The sequence below is a fragment of the Bos grunniens genome, chromosome 12 (assembly GCF_055505025.1).
Source record: "Bos grunniens cultivar Pamir isolate PY7600 chromosome 12, Bosgru_T2T1.0, whole genome shotgun sequence".
Taxonomy (NCBI): Eukaryota; Metazoa; Chordata; class Mammalia; order Artiodactyla; family Bovidae; genus Bos; species Bos grunniens.
This window is the reverse complement of record NC_141176.1, coordinates 2,541,513-2,554,827: the sequence shown is the minus strand read 5'-3', so window position 1 is coordinate 2,554,827 and position 13,315 is coordinate 2,541,513. Positions and strand designations below refer to the sequence as shown.

General features: G+C 39.7%; 1 protein-coding gene across 14 annotated transcripts in view; it reads right to left on the bottom strand.

Annotated features, from left to right (window-relative positions):
• The window catches only part of DIAPH3 (diaphanous related formin 3), a 560,663-nt gene that overhangs the window by 509,091 nt on the left and 38,257 nt on the right, over nt 1–13,315 (bottom strand). The gene's annotated exons all lie outside the window — the stretch shown is intronic.

Here is a 13,315-nt window from a genome sequence, read left to right as displayed (position 1 = left end):
TGATTTAGGCACTTTGAGAACTAAATTTTACTTATATCTCCATAGCTTGGCCTGAGAGACATCACATTTCTCTTTACTCAGATCAGTCTGTATTTGAACTTTATGAATAACTACAGAGTAGACTTGGAGAAGGAAATGGCAACCCACTCCAGTATTCTTGCCTGGAGAATCCCATGGACAGAGGAACCTGGTGGGCTCACAAGTCCACGGGGTTGCAAAAGTCAGATAAGACTTAGCGACTAAACCACCACCACCACCACCACCACAGAGTAGACTGAAGCCTCAAGAAATAAAACTGGATTTTTATTGCAATGAGATTTCTTCTACAATTGTATCAACAAATAGTCCACGGATATTTGAAAATGCATAGATTATTTTACAAAGCTAATTGTTCATTCATTGAAAATAGCGTGTACTTATCAAGTTCTATTCCTCACAGAGAATCCAGACACACACAGTGTTTCAAGTGGTAACCATCAAAAAGGGAAAGAAGGGTACTTAAAAAACACTATGATTCTGGAACTGTTCAGCATAACTGTGCACACATTAAGCTACTGTTTTCACCATATATATGTGTAGTACATAAACCTGTACTATTCACTGTGGTAGCCATTAATTACATGTGGTTATTCAAATATAAATTAAATTTTAAAACTCAGTTCCTTTGCTGCCCTAGTCACATACCAAGTGTTCAAGAACCACAAGAGACTAGTGGTGCCCATATTGGGCAAAACATAAAGTATACTTCTATCATGACAGAGGTTCTACTGACTAGAGCTACTAGGGCCCATTAAAGAAATATAACACTTAAATTCTCTATTTAAAAAGATAGTAAGTCACAGTATTGATTATTCACTTCACTAAAGAAATAGGATTTTTTGCAAATAATAATGTTCTGTGCTTGGTTGCCAAGCCATGCCCAACTCTTTGCGACCCCCATGGACTGCAGCAAGCCAGGCTCCTCTGTCCATGGAGATTCTCCAAGCAAGAATGTCCAAGTGGGTTGCCATGCCCTCCTCCCCCGGATCTTCCCAACCCAGGGATTGAACCCAGAGCTCACACACTGTAGGATTCTTTACCAGCTGAGCCACAAAGGAAGCCTTCAAATAATAATATGCAAAGATAATAAGACTTGTCTTTCAAAACAGGCCTTTAAATTCACTTTGAAGATAATCCTAAGGAAAAATACCATGTAATACATATACTCACACATGGCCCATCTAACACAAACTAAATGTTAAAGTACTAACAACACAACAGCTTCTGGCAGGATTACAGAGTAGTCCACAACACCACTGCTCTCATCCTAACAACCAAAAGAAGCCAGACACCCTACAGAATTCTTCTCGCTGTTGTTTTCAACCCATCAGGAAGCTGAGGACACAAGGAAACCGGTACTGACTAAATACTGGGAGGAAACAGACTGCTCTTATCCCTGACAGCAGCTGAAGAAGAAAAATAAATTCAGTACAGGTAAAGAAAAACCAGCCAAGTTTTTTAACGAACTACTGACAGCCACATGAGCGCTGGCATGACTTCCAGGCCCTGGGTCATGAAGTCCCAGCCATGGAGCGAGTCTGCACCCTCCGATCAACTCTTTCCCTCAATCTTCACACACTGCATGGGGTAGATGCCTGTGGCCAGGGTTAGAGAAGGAAAGCCGAATATGGGGATGCTCCGAGGCAGGAGAGGCCTCTCCCAGTGCAAAGCAGCTGCCTGCCAAAGCCTCTGGACCAGCCAGGAGACCTGAGAGAAACCCAGACCTTCAGAGCACACACGCCAGCTGCTATCTGAAGGCTGGGGGCAGGATACCAAGTCTCTGAAGAAAGAGAGTCAGCAATGGAACTGAAAACAAAAAAAGAACACTACAGAAATCCTAAAAATGGGCATCAAGACTTTAAAGCAGAAAGAGATATTCCATGGTTTCCAAAGCCAAAGTTCAAGTGTTAATGCCAAAAAGCAAATTGCCAGAATCTCATTAGCAGTCAGATCCCAAGTCCACAAAGCATTGAGGCCACAGACAAGCTGAATAAAACTCTAGCAGCAGGAAGACCAAACCCAGCTCAACTAGCAATCACAGAGACACAGCCCCCATTTCAAGAGTCTGAAAGAAGGGCATGCCCTCCCTTGGAAGCAAATATTATTTAACTTCTACTGTAATTAAATAAAATGTCCACCATACAATCAAATGTTGCAAGACACAAAGGAGCAAGAAATGTGGCTCATGGTCAAAAGAAGTGACCGAGAGATGGCCTAGACGGCAGAATTACTAGACAGACTATTTAAAAGAAGATTCATAAAAATAATGCTAAAGGGTATAATGAAACTACGACCATCATTTGGGGACTTTCAGTAGCAAATCATGGACACTATTTTTTTAATCTATTAGAATGAAAAGTGTATCAGAAACGAAGAATTCATTAGATGGGCTTAAAAAGAACCTGAACACTGCTGAGGAAAGAACTGGTGAACCTAAACACAGATCAATAGAAAGTACTCAAACTGAAACAAACAAACAAACAAACTAGAATAACCAATATTCATGATACACTATGAAATGTTGTGACACAAGTGTGGCTAGGGTCCCCAGCAGAAGAGAAAAGAGTATTATAAATACAGATATAGACATATGCGTCTATCAATTCACAGATCCAAGAAGCTCAGCAATCCCCAGAAAAAATACAAAACAAGCAAACAAAACACCCATACGTAGGAACCTCACAGTCAAACTACTGAAAATTAAAAATAAAGAGCAAACCATAAAAAGAAGACATTAAATACCGAACAAAAATGATACAAATTTCTCACCAGAAACAATGCCAGCAAAAGACAACCGAATGGCATCCTTGAGAAACTGAAAGAAAAATACCTTCATCCTAGAATTCAATGTCTAGTAAAACTACTTTTCATAAACAGAAGCAAAATAAAGACATTTCCAGACAAGCAAAAGCTGAGAGAATCTGTCTACAGCAGACCTCCACTACAAAAAGTGTCAAAAGAGGTTTTTCATGCAGAATTGATGGAAACGGAATACCAAATACACAAAAAGAAATAAAGAGCAAGTCAGTGATACAAAAATAAATGAGCTATGTGAATGTAAATAACTAACAATCAGGTGGAGGAGACAAGCACATAAACAGGTAATTACATGGCTATGTAGAAAATGTAATAGGAAGTATATACAATGTAGCAAAAGAAAAAGGGCAGCTAAGTCACCAACATAAAACCTCCCTGCTGTGAAACAGCTCAGAAATATGAAATTATTTCACATGAATATATGTCCACAAGTTATCTCTATGGACATCAGTACTTCAATTCTTGATACTTGTTTTAAAACACTAGGGACATTGAACAGTTAAGAAACGGGGTTGGTTCCTCAGTCTTTTGAATCACTACTTCATTGCCATTGAGTCTATACATGTAACATCAACCCTTGAGTGTAGAAACTATACTGACTCCTCTTCACACCACACACACAAAGTGCATTAATAACTTATAAGGAAGCGAAATTAAGCAAAACACTATTAATGCAACATCAATATTATAAACGTAAACATGTCAATAAATGGGAGGAGTAAGCTTAAGCAATTCACAAGCTAATTTATGAATACTTAGCTTCCAACAGTGGTAGAAGAAATCAAAATTTTAGTTTTCACCAAAAATCAAAATGCTTTAAAATAAAAATCTCTAAAAGTCATAAAAATAACAATAATTATTAGTTGAGCCCCTTCTATATCTACACACTGTACTAAGAGACTGAAATGAACCATCAAATTCAATGCATTTGTTTAATTCTTCAATGAGGAAACTACTTGTTTAAATAACAACAAACAAGCTCCAACACACTTTTATACATAAAAATGTCATGCTATTTAGACTACAGTGACAGACTTTATTTTCTTGTGCTCCAAAATCACTGTGGACAGTGACTGCAGCCATGAAACGAAAAGACACTTGCTCCTTGGAAGAAAAGCTATTACAAACCTAGACAGTATATTAAAAAGCAGAGACGTCACTTTGTCAAGAAAGGTCCATAGAGACAAAACTATGGTTTTTGCAGTAGTCATGTATGGATGTGAGAGTTGGACCCTAAAGAAGGCTGACCCTAAAGAAGCATCAGAACTGATGCTTTCAAACTGTGGTGCTGGAGAAGACTCTATAGAGATTCCCTTGAACAGCAAGGAGATCAAACTAGTCAATATGAAAGGAAATCAACCGTGAATATTCACTGGAAGGACTGAAGCTGAACCTCCATTACTTTGGCCACTGAGGTGAAGAGCCAATTCATTGAAAAAGACCCTGATGCTGGGAAAGATTGAAGGCAGGAGGAGAAGGGGACAACAGAGGGTGAGATGGTTGGATGGCATCATCAGCTCAATGGACATGAGTTTGAGCAAGCTCTGGGAGTTGGTGATGGACAGGGAGGACTGGCGTGCTGCAGTCGATGGGGTCGCAAAGAGTTGGACACAACTGAACAACAAATTTAGAGTACAAAATAGCACAAAGAAAATTTTAAAACTCAATGCATTATGATTTTAGACATAGAACTGCATTAGTATCAATAAATAATACTACAATTTGTACAATAATAATACAGAATTAGCACATCTCCACCATATGCTTAGCACCTGAACTCTAGGCGAGGGTTGGCTTTTATCCAAGTGTTGAAAAAAATGTGCACCAGATCTCTAGCCTAGCTAGCTAATGACAAGATAGGAAAAATTAGCACATCCCCCTTCTGACTCCTAAATCTATAAAGATGCAAAAAAAAAAAATCAGTGTTTCATAATTTCAATGCTTTCATTTTCCTAGATCAGAAAGGAATGAAAGACAAAATAAGGAAGGAGCCACAGGAGAAAAATAAATCCAACCCTTCCTCCTATACTAGAACAAACAGTAAACTGAATTTGTTGAAGACCTGAGGGTTAAAGTGAAAACATTTCCAGGTATGTGATGCTCTATCGAGGGCTACAAGAAGATTCCAAATACTGTGAGCATGATTACAAAGCCAGGTACAGAGTGAACATTATTATCAAATCAGTGTAAATGTTCTAAGGAAGTTTTATCTTTTTTAAAGGGATGATTCTATGACTTTACTCATAAATAGGGGGGGAAAATCACTCCTAATTCATCTTTCATGGAATTACACACACAATTTGCTTAAAGCAAGGCACAAGAGAACATAAAAGCAAACTTTTAAAACAGTTTTGTATATAAAAACATGACAGAAATCACCATCGTACTGTGTTCATCACTTGTTGTTTACATTTGGCAATTTGACTGCAACTGTATGTATTTTACAATGTGCACTTGGATGGCTACTCTTAATTTCATGTGAAATTCTCTTAAAGTTGAGATAGAAACACAACCCAAGTAGGCAAAGTATACAGTTTGCCTTTGTTGACGAGCTGGTTAAATATACAGAACACTGAGGGAATCCCATTATAATGCTATTTGGAGGTGGTACACACACTTAATTAATATGGCTTCAGCTGTGTCTGGGGTGTACTGGATTTTATAAATTAATATCACTTATCTTCAGGGGAAGTTAAATGAGCACCCTACTGAGTATTATCTAACAGTGATAATCAGTAATGACAGTTTAAAAAATTAATTAAACCAAAAACAGGCTCTAAAAAACTATCTGGATGCTTAGCTATTTTATAACACTGTAAGAGTGGAAACACACTTTTTACTGTTACAATGTTTTTCAATACTAACAGAGTAGTGATTTTTTTACATTTAAAACAAAAGGAAGATATGTAATTATTAGTCATTTTAAAACCTGAAAAGATGGAAAAACTATGTGTGATCATAAACACACATTCTTAGAATCCAGAAGGGAGAAGATATTTTCATGCAATCCAGGAGAATATTAAACAAATAAAGGTTTATTTTAATTATTGAATTAATTCTATTTCAACACATACCTGAAATAAAAAAAAAAAAACACTCAAAATTATCAATCGCAATCTTGCACTACATTGAAGAGGAGGAAAAAAACCTAACAGTTAAAATAACCTGGCTTTTTAATTTATTACTAACCAAGCAACTTGCTGATTAAAAATAGAACTCCAGAGTCTGACTCCTGAATCCTGCCCAGCCCCTCACTTACTGGGTTACCCTAAGCAAACCCCTCAAATTTCCACAATAGCATCTTTGTTGAAGAACTGGTTACATTCACAGAAGACTTGAGGGAGTGCCATTATAATGCTATCTGGAGGAGGGACGCCATGCTTAATTAATATGGCTGCTGCTGCTGCTAAGTCACTTCAGTCGTGTCTGACTCTGTGTGACCCCATAAACGGCAGCCCACTAGGCTCCCCCGTCCCTGGGATTCTCCAGGCAAGAACACTGGAGTGGGTTGCCATTTCCTTCTCCAAAGCATGAAAGTGAAAAGTGAAAGTGAAAGTGAAGTCGTGTCTGACTCCCAGCGACCCCATGGACTGCAGCCTACCAGGCTCCTCCGTCCATGGGATTTTCGAGGCAAGAGTACTGGAGTGGGGTGCCATCGCCTTCTCCGAATTAATATGGCAGTGAGCCATATTAATTAATAGAAATAGTTAATAGAAATAAAAGTACCTCTCACCTCTCAGCGTCAGGTTAAAAGGCAGACCACTCCATCTAAAGTAGTATATGAGCCCACTCACGTTCCCGTCTATCACAGCACACGGTTAATTTCCTTCATCTGTGCTGAGTATGACTTAAGAAAGCTTGTCATTTTCTTCTGTGTTGAACTCTGCCTCTCTCCCACTAAAATGTAAGTGCCGCGCTAGACAAATCTTCAGCTGTCTCAGCTGTGCTGGCCATTCTCAAGGACAGTCCTCAGGGATCTCCTGACTTGTATAAGCAACAGCACACTATGAAAATTATGGAGTGTCATTTCCAAGACTAGGTCACAAAAGACATTACAGCTTTTGTCTTGCTCCTTCTTGGATGACTCACTCTAGGATATGCCTGCTGCCAGATCACGACACTCAAGAAGACCTAGGGGAAGGCCCATGTGGCAAAGAACTGAGCTAACGAAGCTAGAGAAGCAGGGAGACATCCTGCCGACAGCCACGTGTGTGAGCCATCCCAGAAGCCCCAAACGTTCAGCTGATGAGAGCTCTAGCCAACATCTTCACTGCAACCTCATGAGACACGAAGCCACAACCACCCAGCCAAGCAACTTCCAAACTCCTGACCCGCAGAAACAATATGACATAATAAATGTTTGCTGATTTGGCTTAATTTGTTACACAGCAGCAGACAACTGATAGGCACCATTGTGTGTTTAGCCTACAAAATAGTAGCTGGCAGTCATACCTGAAGGTATGACTAAGCAATTACTGGATGATAAAATATACAAAAAATAGTGCCATCCCACAGATGATTACCACTTGGGGAAAAAAATAATACAGTAACAAATTACAAATAAAGGTAAAAAATACTGTAAACGTCCTCGAGTAAATTAGCAACAGATAGAGACCAGTGATTAATTCTGGGGTGGAGAAGGAACCTCAAAAGAGTCTTTGGAAAGGGATGCAAAGAACATCAGGTGAGGCTAAATCAGAATTACAGGAGATGGTGCATGTGAACAGCTAACGAGTCCCATGCTCTTTAAAATGCTAGTGACATCACTGTCACAGAGACATCTTTCTGGGGAGGAAAACTGGCCATTCACTGTTTCAAGTGGATAAGCTAAGCATCTCAGTCATAGGTACAATCTTATCACCTGGTAACAATTCCCACCAACCTACCAACTACTACACCCTACCTTCAATGCTCCTAAAATGGCCATTTCCCACTCTTAAATTGTATTACTGAAATTTATAAAAAGTTCTTTAACCAGAGGATCCTTTGAAAAGATGAAAATGTATCACCACCTCCCCAAAATTACTTACTTACAATGATTTGTTCACATTTAGATTTTATACAGTGTTTTAATATCATTAAGTGAGAAATACGCTTAACAGTTATAATCTTGAAATTCCTTTAAATTGCTTGAAAATAAGTTATGCCATGAAATTAAAAGACACTTGCTCCTTGGAAGAAAAGCCATGACAAAACTAGACAGGATATTCAAAAGCAGAGACATTACTTGGCCAACAAAAGTCCGTCTAGTCAAAGCTATGGTTTTTCCAGTAGTCATGTACAGATGTGAGAGTTGGACCATAAAGAAGGCTGAGCGTTGAAGAACTGATGCTTTTGAACTGTGGTGTTGAAGAAGACTCTTTGAGAGTTTCCTGGACTGCAAGGAAATACAAACAGTCCATCTTAAAGGAAATCAGTCCTGAATATTCATTGGAAGGACTGATGCTGAAGCTGAAGCTCCAATACTTTGACCACCTGATGCGAAGAGTCAACTCACTGGAAAGGACCCTGATGCTGGGAAAGACTGAAGGCAGGAGGATAAGGGGACAACAGAGGATGAGATGGTTGGATGGCATCACCAACTCGATGGACATGAGTTTGAGCAAACTCCGGGAGTTGGTGATGGACAGCCTGGCATGCTGCAGTCCATGGGTTCAAAGAGTCGGACAAGACTGAGCAACTGAACTGAACTGAATATGCAATATGTATTCCACAGCCAAGTGCCATATGCAGACTAGCCAGTGGAAATGCCCACATAGGAAAGAGGCTTTCTTTATCTGTGATAAAGTCACAGGCCCAAACCTACTGTTCCTATGTTTAGCTGGTCATTTGGTTTTTTGCCTTGCTTATGTGTATAATTTTTTTAAATACTAAATTTTACTTAAAGCTTAATTTAAAAGATTTAATCCTTTTCCCATTAAGTTCAATTATACCATGAATTCTACCACAGACCCCTTGGGGGACCATAGACCCCAGAGTAAGTGTCCCTGGTAGGTACGAATGGAAAAATAACATAAATAGTGGTGTAAAAGAGAGGAACTTAAGTTCTAATGCTTGCAATGAATCAATGGGAGGGATGAGATGACCCACAGTTGAGACTAACATGGAGAAATGCAATAGAAATGCTCAAGAAGAGCTGGAAGCCTTTGAAGGAAAAAGCTAACAGGAAAATAAAGTCTTCAAATAACCCCTAGGTTTCAAGTACTGCAACAAGGAAAGCAAACATTCAAAGATGACAGACTTTGAGTTCCAAAGGGCAAAGTAGGAGGGTTTTTGAAGGCTTCAGAAGTTGGGCGATACTGTCAGATTAGAAAAATACACGGCCCTGGACTGGGGGAGAAGCATACAGACGCATACTGAAGATGTGGACTCCTGAGGTTGTCTCCAGTCAGCAGAAAAGTGATTTGAACTATAATAACTTTAATGAAAATTAACTAGGAAACATAAATCAAACCAAGTGGACCGTATCTTAAGTCATCTTGCCTCTGCCCTCTGCCGCTACCACTGCTGCCCTATTTCAGGCCACCTGGACAACTGGTATAGCCTCCTAACTTGCTCCAGTGTCTCCACTGGCCCCTGCCCCTACCACTCCCCAAACTAATCTCTGCGCAGATCTTACTGAAATCCAAACCAAATCATGTCCCTCACTGCTGTACTTCAAACCTTTCAGCATCTGTAATCCCGCGGCTCAGAGGATGACACTCAAATATCTTACCATGGCTCAAAGGCCCACTTTGACCTTAATCTTACTTCCTCTTAAGAAAATCTCTTCGTGACCCCACCACCATTAGACTATATCATCTAGACATAATGAATAACCTAGAAACTTCTACACATGCACAAGATATTTCTTGTGCCTAGAACCTATCCATTTATCTGGATAATTTCAATTCAGGCTTCAGTTTGCACAACGTCTCATGCAGTAGCCTTTCTGACACCTCAAGACTGGATTAGATGCCCATACACCTAGCGCTTCCCCATTATATAGTATACCACATGTTAGTATATGTGTACCACTCTAAGTCAAAAAGACAGGACACTGAAAGTTGAACTCCTCAGGTCGGAAGATGCCCAATATGCTACTGGAGATCAGTGGAGAAATAACTCCAGAAAGAATGAAGTCAAAGCAAAAGCAACACCCAGTTGTTGATGTGACAGGTGATGGAAGTCAAGTCCGATGCTGTAAAGAGCAACATTGCATAGGAACCTGGAATGTTAGGTCCATGAATCAAGGCAAATTGGAAGTGGTCAAACAGGAGATGGCAAGAGTGAACGTCAACATTCTAGGACTCAACGAACTAAAATGGCCTGGAATGGGTGAATTTAACTCAGATGACCATTATATCTACTTCCATGGGCAAGAATCCCTTAGAAGAAATAGAGGAGCCATCATAGTCAACAAAAGAGTCCAAAATGCAGTACTTGGATGCCATCTCAAAAACGACAGAATTATCTCTGTTCGTTTCTAAGGCAAACCATTCAATATGATAGTACTCCAAGTCTATGCCCCGACCAGTAATGCTGAAGAAGCTGAAGGTGAACAGTTCAATGAAGACCTACAAGACCTTCTAGAACTAACACACAAAGAAGATGCCCTTTTCATTATAGGGGACTGGAATGCAAAAGTAGGAAGTCAGGAAATACCTGAAGTAATCAGCAAATTTGGCCTTGGAAACAGAATGAAACAGGGCAAAGGCTAATAGAGTTCTGCCAAGAGAATACACTGGTCATAGCAAACACCCTCTTCCAACAACACAAGACAAGACTCTACACGTGGACAACACCAGATGGTCAATGCCGAAATCAGATTGATGATATTCTTTGCAGCCAAAGATAGAGAAGCCCTATACAGTCAGCAAAAATAAGATCAGGAGCTGACTGTGGCTCAGATCATAAACTGCTTATTGCCAAATTCCGGTTCAAACTGAAGAAAGTAGGGAAAACCACTAGACTATTCAGGTATGATCTAAACCAAATCACTTATGATTATACAGTGGAAGTGACAAATAGATTCAAAGGATTAGATCCAAAAGAGTGTCTGAAGAACTATGGACAGAGATTTGTGACACTGTACAGGAGGCGGTGATCAAGACCATCCCAAACAAAAGAAATGGAAAAAGGCAAAATGGTTGTCTGAGAAGGCCTTACAAATAGCTGAGAAAAGAGAAGAGAAAGGCAAAGGAGAAAAGGAAAGATACATTCATCTGAATGCAGAGTTCCAAAGAACAGCAAGGAAAGATAAGAAAGCCTTCCTCAGAGATCAATGCAAAGAAATAGAGGAAAATAATAGAATGCAAAAGACTAGAGATCTCCTCAAGAAAATCAGAGATACCAAGGGAACATTTCATGCAAAGATCGGCACAATACAAGACAGAAATGGTATGGACCCAACAGAAGTGGAAGATACCAAGAACAGGTGGCAAGAATAAACAGAAAAATTATACAAAAAAGGCCATCAAGACCCAGATAACCACGATCGTGTGATCACTCACCTAGAGCCAGACATCCTGAAAAGCAAAGTCACGTGGCTCTTAGGAAGCATCGCTACAAACAAAGCTAGTGGAGGTGATGGAATTCCAGTGGAGCTCTTTCAAATCCTGAAAGATGATGCTGTGCAAGTGCTGCACTCAATATGCTAGCAAATTTGGAAAATTCAGCAGTGGCCACAGGACTGGAAAACATCAGTTTTCATTCCAATCCCAAAGAAAGGCAATGCCAAAGAATGCTCAAACTACTGCACAATTGTACTCATCTCACATGCTAGTAAAGTAATGCTCAAAATTCTCCAAGGCAGGCTTCAACAGTATGTGAACCGTGAACTTCCAGATGTTCAAGCTGGATTTAGAAAAGCCAGACGAACCAGAGATCAAATTGCCAACATCTGCTGCATCATTGAAAAAGCAAGAGAGTTCCAGAAAAACATGTATTTCTGCTTTCTTGACTATGCCAAAGCCTTTGACTGTGTGGATCACAAGAAACTGTGGAAAATTCTGAAAGAGATGGGAATACCAGACCACCTGATCTGCCTGCTGAGAAATCTGCATGCAGGTCAGGAAGCAACAATTAGAACTGGACACGGAACAACAGACTGGTTCCAAATCGGTAAAGGAATACGTCAAGTCTGTATACTGTCACCCTGCTTATTTAACTTATATGCAGAGTACATCATGAGAAATGCTGGACTGGAGGAAGCACAAGCTGGAATCAAGACTGCCAGGAGAAATATTAATAACCTCAGATATGCAGATGACACCACACTTATGGCAGAAAGCAAAGAGAAACTAACGAGCCTCTTGATGAAAGTGAAAGAGGAGAGTGAAAAAGCTGGCTTAAAACTCAAGATTCAAAAAAGAAAGATCATGGCATCTGGTCCCATCACTTCATGGCAAATAGATGAGGAAACAATGGAAACAGTGACAGACTTTATTTTCTTGGGCTCCAAAGTCACTGCAGATGGTTGACTGCAGCCATGACATTCAAAGACGCTTGCCCCTTGGAAGAAAAGTTATAACAACCTAGACAGCATATTACAAAGCAAAGACATTATTTGGCCAACAAAGGTCCGTCTAGCCAAAGCTATGGTTTTTCCAGTAGTCATGTATGGATGTGAGAGTTGGACTATAAAGAAAGTTTTTCGCTGAAGAATTGCTGCTTTTGAACTTTGGTGTTGGAGAAGATTCTTGAGAGTCCCTTAGACAGCAAGGAGATCCAACCAGTCCATTCTAAAAGAAATCAATCCTGAATATTCATTGGAAGGACTTATGCTGAAGCTCCAACATTTTGGCCACCTGATGTGAAGAACTGACTCATTTGAAAAGACCCTGATGCTGGGAAAGACTGAAGGCAAGAGGAGAAGGGGACAACAGAGGATGAGATTGTTGGATGGCATTACTGACTCAATGGACATGAGTTTTGTAAACTCCTGTTGTTGGTGATGGACAGGGAGGCCTGGCGTGCTGCAGTCCAAGAGGTCGCAAAGAGTTGGACATGACTGAGCGACTGAACTGAGTTGAACTGAATATTCCAAATATCTCAAAGTTATATTTATCCACATCTACTTAAAGTACAATTTCTAATTACATATATTCAAATATTATACTACTATATGCTTGAAAGGAAATATAAATTAGTTCTATAAATGTTACATTTTTTTCAAGACCTAGACCAATCATACCCAAAAATTACCTGAAGATATCAACAATTGCTTTCTACCTGCCAACCTGACATAGGCACTGTAATCCATTCCACTGATATCCATGAGTAAAATCATTAGAAAGAAAAAAAAAAATTACTACCACTCCTGCCAGTCTGTATTCCAACCTGTCCTTTGAAACAGCTGAAAAGTCACCTTCTCTATGAAGTTTTCTCCAAGACCAAAATTGACCTTACCATTCACCATTCCAGCCCACTTCAACTGCATACTGGTTTTGTACACAAGTTTTTTTCCTCACTGTTCCCA